This window comes from Phascolarctos cinereus, unplaced genomic scaffold (assembly GCF_003287225.1).
Source record: "Phascolarctos cinereus isolate Bilbo 61053 unplaced genomic scaffold, phaCin_HiC Scaffold_8;HRSCAF=390, whole genome shotgun sequence".
In the NCBI taxonomy this organism is placed as follows: domain Eukaryota; kingdom Metazoa; phylum Chordata; class Mammalia; order Diprotodontia; family Phascolarctidae; genus Phascolarctos; species Phascolarctos cinereus.
Window position 1 is genome coordinate 45717782 of NW_027556291.1, and position 17936 is coordinate 45735717.

Consider the following 17936-nt stretch of genomic DNA (forward strand, 5'->3'; position numbering starts at 1 on the left):
TCCCATGTTTAGTTTTTCTTGTGATATGTTAACCTGTATAAAATAACTACATTTCATTATGCTTGGTAAAAAAAGAAAGGGAAAAAAAAAGGAAAAAAAAAAGAAAAAAAAGGAAGGAAAAAAAAAAAAGAACCACTTGGCCTGATCCAAAGAGTAGTTAGTAGTGGTTCAGTGTTCATTTGAAAAGAACTCTGTAGTGGAGCAACCCAGGAATCTGTTCGTGGGGTTTTTTGGTTATTTTTAACATTTTGAACAATGACTTGGCTAAAAGGTAAAGACAGTGCTCATCAAGTTTGCAGATAATCTGTTTTCCCTCATAAAGCAGAGAGGGAGAATTAACAGGTTGGGTGATGAGAATCAGAATCTAGAAACAGGGCAGCTAGGTGGTGCAGTGGATAGAGCACCTGCCCTGAAGTCAGGAGGACCTGAGTTCAAATGAGGCCTCACACCAAACACTTGACACTTACTAGCTGTGTGACCCTGGGCAAGTCACTTAACCCCAATTGCCTAAAAAAAACCCCAAAAAAACAAAACAAAAAAAGCCCAGAATCTAGAAACATCAAAAATTTTTTAAAAATCTAGAAACATCTCAACTGCCTAGAATGTTGGGATGAATCTAATAAAATGAGTTATTATAGTGATACATCTAACATTTTCACTTGGGTTCAGAAATCAACTTGACAGATACGAGATGCAGGAGGCATGACAGTATACATCTGAAGATGATCTAGGTGTTTCAGTGGACTAAAAGTGCCACCAATATGAATCACCAGTATGACAGAGCAGGTTCCCCCCTCCCCAAACTCCTGTGATTTGAAACTGCATTAAGAGAGGCATAGTGTATAGGACTAGGAAGGTGATGGGCATCTATCTGCTGCCCTGTCCATAGGTGAGGGCCTCACGTGGCCCATAATGTTACAAACCAAGATACTTTTCCTTGGCCACCACTTGCCTATGTGTGTCATCTTTCCCTATTAGTATGTTAAGGAATGGGCAGGGACTATTTTCAATTGGCGTATAATAAAAATGTAATAAATGCTTTTAATTGATTGTTCAACAAAATCATTTCTGTGTATCCCTCTGTTGAATGTCACCCAAATGCTTTCCACCGTCTTTCCCCTTCTTCCCCTGGTTCCTGTATTTCCTTACGTGGATACACCTTATCAATAAATAGTGCTACCCTGCTCAACCACCCTTTTTCCTGTCTTGTTTCTTTTGAATGAGGTAAACTTATCTAAAGCCTTATTCTATTCATGAATTTTGTCTCCCACCAAGCCTCAGTGACATTAAACTGCCCAGCATCTGTATAAAGACATTTATGGCTCTGGGTCTCAGGAAAGGCTCTTTCCTTGGATTTTTGTCTCCTGTGAATTTCAGGCTATCTTGAACACTATGGGAATGGAATTATGTAAGAGTTGGGACCCTGGCTAATATTTCAGTGACTTTTAGCTTGCTGGTTCAATTCTATCACATTTCCAGGGTTAGGGATAAAAACTAAACATTTATTCATTCAAAAGCATTTATTAAATGCCTACTGTATGTGCTGTTCTGGCTTAGCAGTGAGTCAGATTCAAGGATAGACAAAACAAGTAGTCACTGTGCTATATGAGACTAAAAATCCTTTTGAGTATTTTATTAATTAAAAAAGTCTTTGCTGAGCCCGTCACTTGATGCATCAATCCAAGGCTGCTTGACAATTCAGATTTTTTTTAAACTGGAAAACTTTGTATTGTAGGTGGAAGTGGGATAGCTGGACAGATGATTGCAATTTTGTTGGCAGCACTCAGAGGTGGAGCAAGTTGGGCATAGGCTTTCCCTCCATCAGCCTGATCAGTGTGTTGACCTTGGCACGTAAATGTCATGCAGCTTCTTTACCACTTCTTTGATCTGATGCTTGTTGACCTTGAAATCCATAGTGAAGATGAGGGTGCTGTTGTCCTCAGTCTTCTTCATAGCAGACTCAGTGGTCAAGGGAAATTTAATGATGCCTTGGTGATCAAGTTTATTTCTCTTAGGGGCATTTTTGTGAGCATATTTGGGCAGCCTTCAAAGTCTTAGTGTCTTGGGTTGCCGGAAGGTAGAAGGTGTTCAGATCTTTTTGTGGCTATGGACACCCTTCAATACCACCTTCTTAGCCTTCAAGGCCTTGTACTTGGCTTCTGTCTTTGGAGATGGGGGCAACCATTTCCTTCTTTGCCTTGATACTGTCTTGGGGTGGGGAAGCCAGGCTGCTTTTTAATGAGCACTTTGAGCAATTGCAATGGAGGTTTGGCCAGCTGTGTCCCAATCCCAGCTCTGTGCCTTTGGCTGGTATTCTATCAGATGGATGCTCTCTGTTGTCCTCATTCCCTACCATTTGCTGGTGGGGATTTGATTTTCCTTCCTGGGGAGGGCTTTGAGGACTGCAGGGTTTTGGGGGTCACTTTTTCTAGACAGCTTGTCCAGAATAGTTTGAGCCCCTGCATTCTGTGGATGTCCCAGTGTTCCGTAGATGCCACAGCTCCAGGAAGGCTTGCAGCACATGTTATGAGCAGGGGACAGCAGACCTGAAAGGATTTTGTTTGTTTTTATGATTTATTCTGGCTCTGGGGCACTTTCTGAGTCCTTTAATTTAGGACCTTGGTCTTTGGGAAGGGTATTGTGGGAAGAATTTAGACTTGACAGCTCCAAGCTGCTAGCTTCCTCTTCCATTTCCCCTAGTCCCTGATAGACAAAGGTGGAGCCTCTTTTAAAAAAAAAAAAGTAGCTGCCAAGTTGAAATTCTTTGATTCCTAAACAAGGTAGTTTGATCATTTTCAATTGCCCTTTCTGTGCTGTTCTCTTGGCTTTGGGGGCTGGAGCTGTCATTTGGAACGCATGGGAATTTCTCAGTGCACTAATTCAGTGTAGTAGAAAAAGCACTGGCCTGGCAAGATCTGGGTTCCAGTCCTGTTTCTCCTACCTACTAGCTATGTGACCCAGGGCAGTATACTTTAAATCAGTGCAATGGGCACTTATTAAAGCACTTTCTGTGTGCATATCCCTTCCTCCATCTGGGCCTCAGCTTCCTCATCTAGAAAATATGGGAGCTGAACAAGATACCATCTCCAGTCCCTTCTAGCTCTGACATTCTATGGTCTATGTATAGTTTAGTGATAGGTATTTGATTCAAATTTGAAGTCTCTGTGGAAGATACTATTTCTGTTGGTATAGACCTGATCATACAGGTCTTCTGCTCAGCAATGTTCAGTAGCTCCCTTTTGCTTATAGAGTAGCTCATACCCCTGTGCCTGGCATTTAAGACATTCCACAATGCCCTCGTGCTACCCATCTGTCCTAGTCTTATCTCACTTTTGTCTCTTTTGCCTTCCCCTTTGGCATCAGCCACGCTGGATGGCTTTCATTCTTGCCCACACAGGGTACTGGTACAGTTTCATGACTTTGTTCTCTCTATCCATTTACTGTGCCTGGCATGTCTTCATTCCTATTGTTTGGCTGGCAGATCTTACCCATCTTTTATATTCTACCTTCTCCAGGACTCCTTCTGTGACACTCACCAGCCCCACATCAATGATGACCTTCCCCCTCCAACTTCTCATATCACCCAAATGTCACCCCTCCATTGCCCTTATTCTGGAATGTTATATGCCATAGTAATCTGTGCTTATAATGATATCTTACCTGCTTCCTAGATGGTAAGCTCCATGAGGGGAGGAACCAAATTTTATCTAACTTATTTCTCTTGCAGTGCCTAGCACTGTAACATACACACAGTAGACACTTCAGTGTTTATGCAATTATATTTGATGCTGTTAACTCTTGGAGGATTGGGACTTCAGTTTTGTAGTCAGTTCTTTTATTATACCAAATTGTCATTATGGGTAAGCCATCATTTTTATGGCCAAGAGGAAGAGGTCCAGAGGGAGAACAGGTGCCATTTTTTTTCCATTTCTAGCTAAGCAAATTATTTTTTAAATTAATTTATTTATGTTTAGTTTTCAACATTCACCTCCACAAGCTTTTGAGTTCCCAACTTTCTCCCCCTCTCTCTTCCCCCCTCCCCAAGATGGCATGCAATCTGATATAGGCTCTACATATACATTCCTATTAAACGTGTTTTCACATTAGTCATGTTGTAAAGAATTAGAATCAATAGGAGGAACTGCAAGAAAGAAGAAACTGTTTTAGAAGGGAAAAAAAAGAGCAAATAGTATGTTTCGACCTGCATCCAGACTCCACAGTTCCTCTCTGGATGTGGATAGTACCTTCCACCATGAGTCCCTTGGAGATGTCTTATATCCTTAAGCAAATTATTTTTAGGGCAGGGGGTGGTAAGGGCTTGAGAGTAGAGGCTTGTGGCCTAGGAGACTGTCTGTTAGAGGCATCCGCCTTTGGTTTTCTCAGCTCAAAAGCTGACTTTGCGTCAGAGCTCTAGGTCTGGAAGGGACTACAGGGATCAACTATCTTCCCTCGTTTTACAAATGAAGAAACTAAATCCCAGAGAGGTAAAGTGATTTGCCCAAGAGCACATATAGGATCATTTATCCAGAGCTGGAAGGGGCCTCAGAGACTATCTCGCCCCACTCCGATGAGGGAATAGGCCTAGAGAAGTAAAGTGACTTAGGATCCTAGGGTCTTAGCTTAGAGCTGGAAGAGGCTTCAGAGGTCAACTGGTCCAACCCCCTTATTTTACAGAGCTGGAAACTGAGGCCCAGGGAGGGGAAGTGACCTCTCCAAGGTCACAGAGTATCAGAATTAAGTTCTGAACCTAGGTTCTCTGACTCCAAATCCCTTATTTCCCAACCTTGAATTTCAGTGACAGCCTGAACTTGATCAGAGTGGCTTTTATCTTCTCGACCATTTTTATCTTGGCCATTATAATATAAGATTATAGTTTGCACTTACATCATCAATCAATAAACATTTACCGATTCATGCTTTCCCTCTTTGTGGCTAAAAGCCTTACAGTCCCTGATCTAGCTATGTTCTGTTCTTTATTTAGGATTTAGGCCTGTTGATGTAGAGTAGGAACTTTAGGAAGCTATGTATCTATATGCAGAGACCAGAAGAATAGACAACTTTGTCTGGGTTTTTTTTTTTCCCTCTGGGCTTTCTGTCTTTTGACCTTGCCTAGGGGTCATCCAATAGCCATCACTGTGCTAATGCAGTAAATTGACAATTCAGCTCTGAATGTAAAGCACATCTGTCACAAATGGAATTACTTTCTTTGCAGTAGAATAATGCATTATTATAGGTGGAATTAAAAAAAATACTGTATTATAGGTATAAGCTTCCAGTTCCACACACAACTAAGAATTGTGTGCTGTATATTAATATACAAAGAAGTCCAAGGACAAACTCAGGATTCCTTTAGAAGAACAGGGCTATTTATAGTTATTTATTTATTCATGGATTCAAAGACTCTCAGGCTAGTTCCTTTTAGGGGAGAGAGAGAGAGAGAGAGAGAGAGAGAGAGAGAGAGAGAGAGAGAGAGAGAGAGAGAGAGAGTGTGTGTGTGTGTGTGTGTGTGTGTGTTGGGAGAGAAGCCTGATAGTGTAGAATACACTGCTCACCTCCCTTGTAGTTTTCCGCCAGAGATGCAGGCCCACAATGAGAGAATGTTATGATGCGACCTTAAAAAACAGACCAGAGAGGTAGTGGGGTGCACTGGTAAGAGCACTAGGTTGAGGGTCTGAGGACCTGGCTGTGACTCCCAGCTTGTGATACTAGCTGTATGACACCCTTCCTGCACCTCAGTTTCCCTAGCTGCTTTAAAACGAGGCTACTGGACTTGATGGGCCCTAAGGCTCCTCCCACCTCGAAATCTCTGGCCTGAAAGTACGGGGAAAAGGGGGACTCTTGGAGGTTAGAATGGCGAGGAGATGTTAGTACCAAAAGCTTTTCTGTGTTCACTGGGGAGGATAACAGCACATTTGATTTGTTTTGTTTTTTTCCCCCAAAGGTTCTGCCCTAATAACCTTAATTAATTAATGGATAATTGACCTTTCATTTTCTTCCTTCTTACCCTTTCCCTCGATTTTTTGTCAGAATATATAAAGGGAAGAATGCATAAGGGGGGAGGGGAGGTCTTCTTCTCTCTCAGTGCTCAGTGGAATGGCTCCTGGAGAAATACCCAGCCTGCTGTGCATCAAAATCCTCCCCCAGCCTACAACATGGGGGTGCACAGCTCCTCAGGGTCACTGAGATAGCCATGGGCTTGTTTTGGGCACATAGATCAGTCAATGCTGGCGTTTCACATTGGAAACTTTGTCAGCAGAGGAGAAAGGAGGCTGTTGTTGCTGAGAGAAGCTTTGCCTTCCTTATCAATCAGAGATGTTGGGAGCTGGGAAGTGTTCCCTTAGACCATCTGCTTTATCCCCCAGGGCCCAGGCCAGGGTTAGGCCTTGCACTCTGCTTTTCCCAGGGCTGTTTAGTTGGCAGCGTTACCTTGGCAGCTTCTGCAGCAGCAGGAGCAGCAGCATTTGGAAAGCTAGCTAGTTCTTCTTGCCTCTTCTGGCCCAGGGACTGCCAACGCACTGCTGGGAAGGTATTTATGCAACTCCCCTTGTCAAGTTTCCATCTTCTTTCAGCCTGAGACCTTGAGGCCTCTGTAATGTTCCCTTTCTCTTCATGATTGTTTAGTCACCCTCAGATATGTGGAGGAACTAGGATTTAGCCTTATTAAGCTGTGCCAGTGTGACCTTAGACTGAACGTAAAGGCTGCAGTTGGGATCAGGAAGAACCGTGTCTGACGCCCACTCCAGATAACTTACTTACCTGCTGGGAGTGCCTGGACAAGTCTTGTGACCTCTCTTGGCCTCAGTTCCCTCATTGGTAAAATGGGGAGAATCAGATCACCCACTACCCAGTGTATTGTGAAGATCGAATGAGGCAATATTGTGTAAAGTGCTTTGTGATCCTTAAAGCCATAACTATACAGGCTGTCCCAAAAGTTGTAGCGCATGCAGTTTAAAGCTTTAATCGCTTGAAACTACACTGAGTCTTTTGGAACATGCTGTAGAGATGTTAGCTATTTTTATTAGTTATTGCTGTCTCTGGGCCTCAGGGCCTCATAAGAACTTGCAGTTGCAAAGTTTACAAATCACTTTTCCTCACTACAACCATGAGTTCTCACAACTCTGTACCTTTGTGCTGTTGTTTCCCATGACTGTCCTTCCTCCTGCTACTCTTCTCTCTCACCTCCCCCCGCCCCCAGAGTTCTTGTACTCATCTTTTAAATCCCAACTCAGATGTTTCTCCCTTCTGTGATCTCCTCCCTTCACTTCCTCAGACTATAAGAGAGGTGCTGCAAATGATTATCCTTGCTTTACAGATGAAGAAACTGAGGCTCAGAGAAGAAAAGTGATCTGTAAGGATAAGAGCCAGGATTGGGACTTGATGCCCTATCCTATACTCTTTCTGAGACAGTCTACCACCTCTCGATGCCAGAGTCACAATCGGTGATGGTAGAGTAGTGGTTCCCAAAGTGTAGTCTGCATACCCCCCAGGAGTCCCTGAGACCTTTTTAGTGGGTCCACGAGTTCATATCTATCTCTCTATCTCCCACATAAACAGAAGCTCTTGGGGGGTGCTTAGCAAATTTTGGGGGCGTATAGGGGTCCAAAAAGTTTGAGAAGTGCTATTCAGAGGTCTCTTCTCACTCTGATTGATACTCCAGGACTTCGCTCTTTTTAGTTTTCTTTTGTTGTATATCCTCTAGAACTGTTTATTATATTGCTCTCTCTGGGCCTCATAAGAATTTGCAGTTGCAAAGTTGGGGGCCCCCAAGGAATTGGATTGACTGAATGAAAATGCTTAGTCAGTCATTCAGTCACCTAATAAATGCTGGTTGACTGATTGGCAGATTGCCTTCTTCTTCGGATGCTGAGTTTGGGATTCTTTGTAGCCGGGCTTCTCAACCTTCAACCAGTCTTTCCCCATTTACCCAAGTATGAATTGGTGGGATAGGCCCATTAAGGAACCCCTGAGATCATCTAGCCCAACTCCTTCATTTTAAAGATGGGGAACTGAGGCCCAGAAAAGGGAAGTGACAGGTTTAATTGCTCACAGTGAGTTAGTGGCAGAGCAGCTCTTCTGACTCCTAGCCCCGTGTTGTTTGCACAGTCCAATGCTGGAGGTTTCCATCATTAGGAGTAGGGGTTCAGGCATGTGGTCCTGTGACTGACAATGGGAGAGAACCTATTCTTTGAATTTTATAGACCAAACTATGTAGGTCTATGTGGCTGGAGGGATTAGAGTGACCTTGCAGTCTGTTCTACATAGTCAACAACAACAATGAACCTACTATGTGTAAGGCACTGGGAATGTAATGGTGAAGAAGATAGAGTCCTTGCCCTCAGGGAGCTTACAGCAGAACAGGTGGGATATGGATTATTGACAGATACACATGATGCAAGGTAGAATGTGATCATTGCAAAGGGGAGTGCCAGACCAAGAGAGGGGAAGGAGGGGAGAGCAAAGGCAGCAGGGGCTGATGAGGAAGAGAGTCCAGAGAGACTTGATTTTAGCAAGGCTGGACCTGGTTCTCACATGCTCATAACTGTGTGACCATTGCCAAATCACTGCACCTCTCTCTACCTCAGTTTCCTCATCTGGAACATGGGGACACTTCATTACCAGTCTTTCAGGATTGTTGCATGGAAAATGTTTGGTAAACCCTGGAGTTGATAGAAGTGAGTGTTTTCTCTGATTTGGGCTGAAACTTCACTTCCCTAGGTGTTATTTCCCCCATTAAAGTGTGAACTCTTTGAGAATTGGGACTTACTTTTCATTTATATCCTAAAATCACAGTACTTTGCACAGAGTAAGAAAGAATAACATGGACACAGATAAAGAAATGCACATTATATAAGAAATCATTTTGAGGAGAGGTACCCACAGCTGTAGAGATCAGGCCTCATGTAGAAGAGCTGAGCCTTGAAGGAAATGGGATTCTATGCAGCAGAGGTGAGGAGGGAAGGCGTTCCAGCCATGGGGCACAGCCAGTGCAAACCCATGGGGGCTGGGAGACATCACAGACTGTCATAGATTGGAATAGCAGATAGGCCAATTTGATTGGAATGTGGGCTACGTGAAGAAGAGAAACCTGAAAAGGTAAGCAGGAGCCAGATTGTGAAGGGCTTTAAATGTCAAGGGGCAGCTAGGTGGCACTTCAGTGGATAGAGTGCCAGGCCTGGAATCAGGAGGACCTGAGTTTAAATCTGGCCTCAGTCACTTACTAGCTGTATAAGCAAGTCATTTCTCCCTGTTTACCTGAGTTTCTTCATCTGTAACATGAGCTGGAGAAGGAAATGGCAAACCACTGCAATATCTCTGTCAAGAAAATCCCAAATGGGGTTACAAAGAGTCAGACACAACTGAATAACACAATAATTAAATGTCAAACACAGGGAGTTTGTATTTTGTCTTAGAAGTAATAGGGAGCCAATGGAACTTTATTGTGCAGGGGAATGACATGGTCGGACATGTACTTAAAAATGTTGGTTTGGTGGGTATGTGGAGGATGGATTCAAGAGGCAAGAGAGTGGATGCAGGGAGAAAAATTAGGAAGCTACTGAAATAATTCAGGTAAGTGGTGAAGTGGGTCTGAACTACTGTGGTGGGCCTATGAATGGAGAAAAAGGGATGGATTTATTGTGCGGGCAGAATGGATGAGAGTTGGCAGCTGATTGGGTATGAGTCAGGGAGGGGTGAGGGAAAGAGAATAGTTGAGATTGACTCTTAGGTCTGACCTGGACGATCAGAAGGGTGGTAGTGCCCTTGCCAGAAAGAGGTAAGTTTGGAGGGGCTAAGGGTAGGTTTTGAGGGAAAGCTGAGTTCTTTTTGGGATGTGTTGTATTTGAGCTACCTGCAGGGCATTACTTCAAAATATCCAGCAGATAATTGGTGATGCAGGACTAGAGGCCAGGAGGAAGCCTAGGGTTGATTATGTAGATCTGAGGGTCACTTGCATAGAAATAATCATTGAAACTGTAGGAACTGATGTGAGAGAGCAGAGAGAGAGTAGAGGGGCTGGGATAGAGCCTTAGGAAACATTCAGGGTGATAGGGTGAAACATGGATGACGATTTAGCACAAGAGATTAAGGAGTAGCCAGAAAGGTAGGAAGAGGACCAAGAGACAGCGATGTCTTACAAACAAGAAAGACACTATCCAGAAGGAGGGGGCACTCACTGGTGTCAGGTATTGCAGAAAGGTCAAGAAAAAGGAGGACTGAGAAAGCGCTATTCGATTGGGCCATTAAGAGATCGTTGGGGATTTTGGAGAGAGCAATTTAGTTGAAGTTGGAATCCAGATTGCAAGGGCTGGGAAGGGAGAGAGAGCCCTGGCGGTGGAAGCAATTGGTATAGAGAGCTTTTCTTCTCTGATCATAGGGTCACAGTCTAGATCTCGAGCCGAAAGCAGTCATAATGATCACAGAGGCCAGTCTCATCATTGTACAAAAGAGGAAGCAGAGTTTCAGGAGCATTAAGGGACTTACAGAGGTGGGATCTGAACCCAGTTCCTCTGACTCCAGAGCCAGTATTCTCTCCTCCATGCCAACATGGCTTTTGGTGGCAAAAGGGAAAGAAATATAAAAATAATAATAATAGTTAAAATTTATGTAGCATTTACTACGTGCCAGGTGCTGGTTAAGGGCCTTACAATTATTACCTCACTTGATCCTCACAGTAACCTTGGGAGGTAGCTACTGTTCTTATCCTCATTTTATGGGTGAGGAAACGAAGGCAAAGCTTGATTAACTGACTTCCGCAGGGTCACACAGCCAGGCAGTGTCTGAGGCCAGGTTTGAACTCAGGTTTTCCTGACTCTAAGACCAGCACTCTATCCACTGAGCCACCTTTGTTGTTGTTCAGCCTTTTTTTCAGTCATGTCTGATTCTCTGTGACCCCATTTGAGGATTTCTTGGCAAAGATACTGGAGTGGTTGGCTACTTCCTTCTCCAGCTCATTTTGCAGATGAGGAAACTGAGGCAAACAGGGTTAAGTAACTTGTCCAGGGTCATATAGTTAATAAGTCTCTAGGGCCAGATTTGGACTCAGGAGGATGAGTCTTCCTGACTCCAGGCCCGGCACTCTGTCCACTGTGCCACTAGCTGCCTAGAATAACTTGAGGCAATGGTAGACTTTGGTGAAGGTTTTGATATGTAGAAGGTACCTTGGCTGTAACCATGGGGAATTCAGCAAACATTAAGGACTACCTATGCAGTGGTGCTTAATCAATATTTGTTGAATGAAGGTTACAGAGCAGTGTAACAGGGGCAGATACCCCTGGAAATAAGACATCATTCCCACCCTCCAGGATCTTCTCCTCTTGTAAGGAGATATACCTTACCTCCATTGAATGGGCAGGAAGGAAAGGAGGCCAAGAAGACTTGCCCACAGAGGTAGGAAGAGAGGCAAGCGAAATATTTTTCATGCAAACACAGTCCTCTTAGCTCTGGATATCCTGCTAATTGGGAGCAATTGGGCCTTCCCAGATTGGCTGTGGCCTCAGCCTGATATTGATCAGTGGGGCAGTGTGGTTTGAAGTCCCTCTGTTCTGTAGCTTTCCTTTCAATAGGCTTCAGATGTCTATGTGCTAGGCCCCCAGACGCCTCGGGCAGTTTTCAATGAGCATGGTGGGTACACTTTAGCCTAGCCTGTCTGGGGAGGAGAAGGGAACCAAGGCTAACTCTAGCCCTTGATTGATTGAGGAGGCGGCTTTGGAATACCCAGCTTAGCAATTCTAAGGGCTTTGTGTTTGGACGTGTGAACCTTAGTTAAGCTTTGTCCTAGGTTTTTCGAAGCAGCTGGAGCTTTGGGTCTAGGAAGACATTAATTTGTGTCTCCAGGGGCTGTACATAAATCGTGATGCTGAGAAAAGGATTTTTCTTTTTCCATTCAGAGCCCAGTGGGGAGGGGAGGGCAGGCAGGGAGCGGGTCTGTTTCTTTGTGTGCCTCCCAGCTCCCCATTACAGTTTAATTGACAAGAAGGAGAGCATTGTGTGACCTATTACTGAATTTGAGATGCGCCATTTGTTTGCATGGCGTGTTCTTGCAATCAGCGCCTTACTTCTTGAAGAAGCTTCTCATTTCTATGCCATGTTGATGCAAATGTCACAGTTGCAGTAGATACCAACCTAAAGCTTAAAAAATTTTAAATAATTTAAGGTTGCTTTCTCTTTTTCTTACCCATTTACACCTTATCATCCTTTAGTTATATTTGGGGCCAACAGGAGAGACAGCTCAACAACAGCATGTCAGACGTTTACTTTGTGCATAGGACCCTGCTGGGGGAGATAACAGAGTTTAGGTAAAACATAATTCCTGCTCTCGAGGAGTCAACAGTATAGTATTAGTTGGGTAAGTCTAGTTATGTAGTTTTCTAGAAATAGCAGTATTTCTCTGCCCTTTGGCCATGGAAAGAATCCTTAGCCTCATGATAGAGTGGAATAAGTAGCAAAGTGGATGGCAAAAGGCCAGGTCCTATCCCTTCCCCTTATTAGCTGTGTGACCTTGGGAAAGTCCCTTCCCTATTCTGCTCCCCAGTTTCCTCCTCTGTAAAATGGGGGAGGGGGTTGGACCAAATGACTTCCAAGGTCCATTAACATTCTGCAAAAGCCGGCATATTATATTCAGAAGTCAGCTCTGTGATCCTATATTGGGTACATCCTTTTGTCAAAGAACCATGAAATTCCTACTTTATATGCTAGATATTGAAGAGGAGATGGAAAGATGAACCGGTTAACTCCCTTGAGGAGCTTACATTCTCTGAGGCTAGGGAAGCTACCAGAAAGAAAGCAAAAGTAGACCCAAGTGGGCTGGGCTGGTCAGAATCCTTGAATAAACAGTATCAGAGCTAGAAGGGATCTTTGTGATCATTGAATCCTCATTTTTTAGGTCCCTTCTAGGGAGGTGGTTGAATTAACAATTCCAAGTGAACCAGGACCTGAAGACCTTTTGCCATATCAGGATGGAGGATGCTGTAGTGACCCAAGGGAGTCCTGTTCAGAAGAGATTTAGAGCTGGAAGGGACCTTTAGAGTCCACATTTTACAGATGAGGAAAGTGAGGACCAGGCAGGGGGAGTGACCATTCTCCTCGCCCTTCCTCCATCTCCTTACAGGCATGCCATGGTCCAGTGGATCTGTGGATATCTCCTCCCATAATGCAGATCACAGCCCAGCAATGCACACCAGATGTGGTGTGGATGTTGCAGATATCCCCCCCCTTGGTTCTCTGTGGGAGGGAGGGAGAGACAGAGAGAGGGAGGGAAGGAAGGAGGTTCTGCCCATGTGCTGCTGGGGGAGGTGGAGGAGAAGGCTTCCCTACATTCTATTGACATTTCTTGGACCAATACAACAAACATGGGCTGTCCATTGATTGCCCCTTACTCTCACTACATGACTGCCCCATCATTTTTTCTGGTCATACATTTCTCTGATGACAGGCTTTACAATGCTTCTCCTGTGTAATGAAACATGTTGTAGCCTACTCACGCCTATCACATAAAATCTAACCAAAGGGCACAGCAATGTAGGGAAGGAGGATTTCTTTCAATTTATCATCTCTCTCTGACTCCCTTTAACTTGGATGGGTGGATCTTCCGAAGGCTTTCGGGTTCTGGTGAATTGGTTCCATGTCAGGCAGTGCAGAAACTGACTTCCAAAAGAAAAGGTTTCGGTGCATTTTTTTTTTAATAGATGTATTAATGAGGGGCGGAGATGGCAAAAGGCCATCTCTAATTAATCTCTAAGAATGATGTTATATAGAGGAACTACTCTGTTCTGTTACAAACCATCCTGTGATGCCATTGCCAAGAAGATGTAGTTGGGCACATAGTGTGCTCTTGTCTCTGTTAGCAATTATATATCAGTTGAAAGACTCAACTGAAATGCCACCTTCCCCATGAAGCCTTCCTTGACTTTCTTTGGTTTGCTCTCCCACTGGAGAAGCTTTTTGCGTCCTAGAACCTCACCTAATCAGTTCAGTGACTGTGAGCAAGTGATTTTTTTCTCTTTCTCAACTTCCACACCTGTAGAATGGGGACAATGCATGCACTCTTTACTTTTCAGGATTATTGTGAGCAAAGTGATCTAGAAGTGAGAGCTACTGCTGTTGTTATCTGTGCTTCTCATGGTCTGTTTTGAAATAGGCTTCTTTTCCTTTTCTCCCCCAACTAGACTGTAGCCTCCTTGAAAGTAGGAACTATGACATGACTTCTTTGAATTTCCCCTCTGTACCTAGCTCAGTGTTCTATGCACAGTAGGCTCTTGTTTTACTTTACAAATCTCTTTAATGTTTGAGTTTTTTAAAAATTTCTTTTTGTTTTCAGTTCTAAATTTTCTCCCTCACTCTACCATACCCATTGAGAAGGCATTATACATTGATACCTATTATATATATGAAGTCATGGAAAACATTTTTCTGCATTAGCCACATTCCGGGGGGGGGGGAAGCTAAAAACAAAATAAAAGAAGGGAACAAATGTGCATCAGTCTGCATCTGAGTCCATCAGTTCTCTATCTGGAGGTAGATAACATTTCATATCATGAGATCTTTGGTTTTGTGGTGGATCATTATATTGATCAGAGTTACTAAGTCTTTTACAGTTGATTATCTTTACAATATTGCTGTTACTGTGTACATTGTTCTCCTGGTTCTTCTCACTTCACTCTGCATCAGTTCATATAAGTTTTCCCAGGTTTTTCTGAAACCATCCCCTTTATAATCTCTTATAGCACAATAGTATTCCATCACATTCATATACCATAACTTGTTCAGCCATTCCCCTAATTGATAGGCATTCCCTCAGTTTCCAATTTTTTGAAACTGCAAAAGATGCTACTATAAATATTTTTGTACATATGGGTTCTTTTCCTTTTCCTTTGATCTCCTTGGAGTATAGACCTAGTGGTAGCATTATTGGCTCAAATTGAGTGCACAGTTTTGTAGTCCTTTGGGCTTAGTTGCAAATTGTTCTCCAGAATGGCTGGACTAGTTTCACAGACATAGTGAGTTCTTAACATTTTTCTTTTTTTAATTAATTGATTTATTTTTGGTTTTCAACATTCACGTCCATAAGATTTCAAGTGCCAAATTTAGTTCTTAATATTTTTGTTTCATTTGAAGAGATTATCTGCCCCCAATGAGCTTATCCAGGAGACTGCTCTTAGGCCCCCGAAAATGAAAGGCAGGTGGGAGAGTTTTTCATGTACATGCCATTGAAGGCAATGGTGAGTTTACATATTCTTTGGAGACCATTAGAGAGTACCTCTCCCTTTTTCTTTGGGGTTCTTATATACTGACTACAAATCCCTGTAGTTCCTATCACTATTGCTAATTTTTATATGGCTCATTTCTTCTGAATAGAATATAAATTGAGCCTTAGGACTTCTGATTTTCTCCCTGGAAGTATCTTTTGTATTTGTTCGAAGTGAGGATGGTTTTAATAGGCTGCTTCCTGAGAGGGTGAAAAAAATGTGGCTAGTGAGCTTAGCCAGGAGATCAGCCTGACGGCTGAAGCCCTCTTTCTACAACAGGCTTTTGCAGTTGAAAAAGTACTGCCTTTAAGAACATCAAAGTGTAAAAGGAATCAGAATGCATAGATGTTAAGAACAGGAAGGGACCTTAGCGGCCATTGTCATCCCTCTCTTCTTACAGTTGAAGAAACTAAGGCACAGGGAGGTTAATTGTCAAGGTCACACAGCTAGGAAGGGTGTGAGCTTGGACTTGAACACATTCTTCCTGCCTCCAAATCCAATGTCCTGTCTATCACACCACACTCCTCTAGGGTACCACCTCCAGGATACCAATGGAACATGTTCCTTTTCCATTGGTTGGTCATCTCTTGTGCTCACCACGTGACTGGCCCACCTTCTTTTGTGGTGACTCATTTCATTAATGATATCCTTTACACCAGGGGTTCTGAACCTTTGTCTCGTTCTTGTGCTGTGAAGCCTATGGGCCCCTTCTCAGAATTGAAACGGAAGACATACAGTGCACTAAGGGTTAAAAGAACATTAATGTTGCTTTTCCAGTACTTTGTAAAACCCCAGTTTATTCCGTAACTTGAAAGGCGTCCTAAAGTCCTTTCCCCCTTATCCTGAACCGGTACCAAAAGAATTACTTTTGTGTCCCTTAGCCTGTGTTCCCCTTGTCCTTTAATTTTTAGCCTGTGTCCTCATGCCCCGTAAACCATAAAGAATTCCCTTGTCTCCCTCATCCTATGTCATAAAATCCTTTCTTGACTTGTCTCTAATCTTTAACCCCCATAAAACTTCTAAAACTATCTTGTAAGCAACCATCTTCCTCATCCTGTCCTTATAAAACTGTCCCTGTCCCTCTTTAAGTTGCTAGTCCTCTTTCCAGAGCTAGCGCGCTGCTTTTGCATCAATAAAGCTCCCAATGGTTATGGAGAAGGTCTAAGTGAATTCTTTCACACCTGAACCAGCTCTCCCAACTCTAGACCTCAACAGAATCATGTTTACAAATTCATCAAATTAAATACATTACTCCCCCAAAACCATCCTCAAGTTAGTGAAAATAAAAGATGTAATTTCTTCCCATCCAAGTTCACAGACCCACTGAAATCTATCCATGGACTATATCTCCCCCCTCCTTTAAGAACTCCTGCTTTATGGAGGCACAGTCTGGTTACAAAATAAGATGAAAGCTCTCCTACTACAGTTCAGGCAGCCAGGGGCAGAGTCCAGGTGATTCCTTGGGAAGTTGAGGTAGGAGAAAGTTGAGGAGGGTGGCTAGAATAGCATGGTCTAGAAATGACCAGGAAATATAATGGACTCTGCCTAGGGCCCAGCCATCCAATTACAAGAGATGTTGCTAAGGGCCTAACACCTATCCTGAAAGACTTCAACCTCAAGGTTGCATAATACCCCTTTACCTCAAAGGCATATCATGTAAGACAGAGGGCTTGGAGCTGAAAGTCATTTTCAGATTTGAAGATTCAAGATCAACAGCTTCATAGGAATCCTCAGTGGGCCAATTGCTCTGGAACTGTTTGAATTGTTTCATATTCTGCATGATGCCCTTTCTGCTGCTTTTTTTGTTCTTCCTGGATTTTTCTTCCCCACCCCCATCTGAGTTTCTGTGTGCTCTCTCCCCTCCTGGTACTAAAATTATTTGTGTACATGTTGGATATGTCCCTTAAGAGAATGCAACTTTTGTAAAGGCAGGGTATGATTCAATTCCCCCCCACCCCTTATATCTCTATTAGCTCAGTAGTTGGTATATGACAGATACTTAATAAATGTTTTCTGAATTGAATTCAATTAAATGAAGCAAGTGTGGACGATTGATCAGGAGAGCCAACTTTATGAGACTGAAGAGATGAGACCATTGTTTAAAAAAAAAAACCTCCTGCTTTATACCATTTCTCCTGCATAATTCTTGTTTGTAATGTGATGCTGCCTATTCAGTGCTCCTTGAGTCACCCCTCATGTGTTCTCAGTTGCCTTTAGAGTGATCGCCCAAGTGCCTCCCCGTGGCTCTTTGGGTTAGCCTTGCCTTTGGTTCTTCAGAAGCTTCAGGTGTTCTAATGCTTCATGACTCCCAACCATATAGCAACACTGGAAGGATACCACCTATATAAAATGCAAGTCTCTTCTTAAAGATATAATAATAGTAACACGAGGCCACATGGTATAGCAGATGGAGAGCTGGCCACACACACACACACACACACACACACACACACACACACACACACACACACTCTGTCTATGAGTCCCTGGGCCAGTCACTTCACCTCTAAGTGTCCCCAGTCAGCAGTCTAAGACTAGGAAGTTGTAGAGCAGGTACTGACCTGCTGTGGTAGAGGGAGTTTCCTCACCAGGAGTGCCCTAAAGCAACAAAATCATAAGTCTGGTCCTAAAAGAACAAGAGCATGAGGAGGAGGTAGTGGTGAAGCTCTGGACTTAGAGGCAAAAGACCTGAGT

At 43.4% G+C, this 17936-nt stretch overlaps 1 protein-coding gene across 4 annotated transcripts in view; it reads left to right on the forward strand.

The window, feature by feature from the left end:
* Positions 1-17936, forward strand: part of ENOX2 (ecto-NOX disulfide-thiol exchanger 2) — a 304632-nt gene that overhangs the window by 85225 nt on the left and 201471 nt on the right. The gene's annotated exons all lie outside the window — the stretch shown is intronic.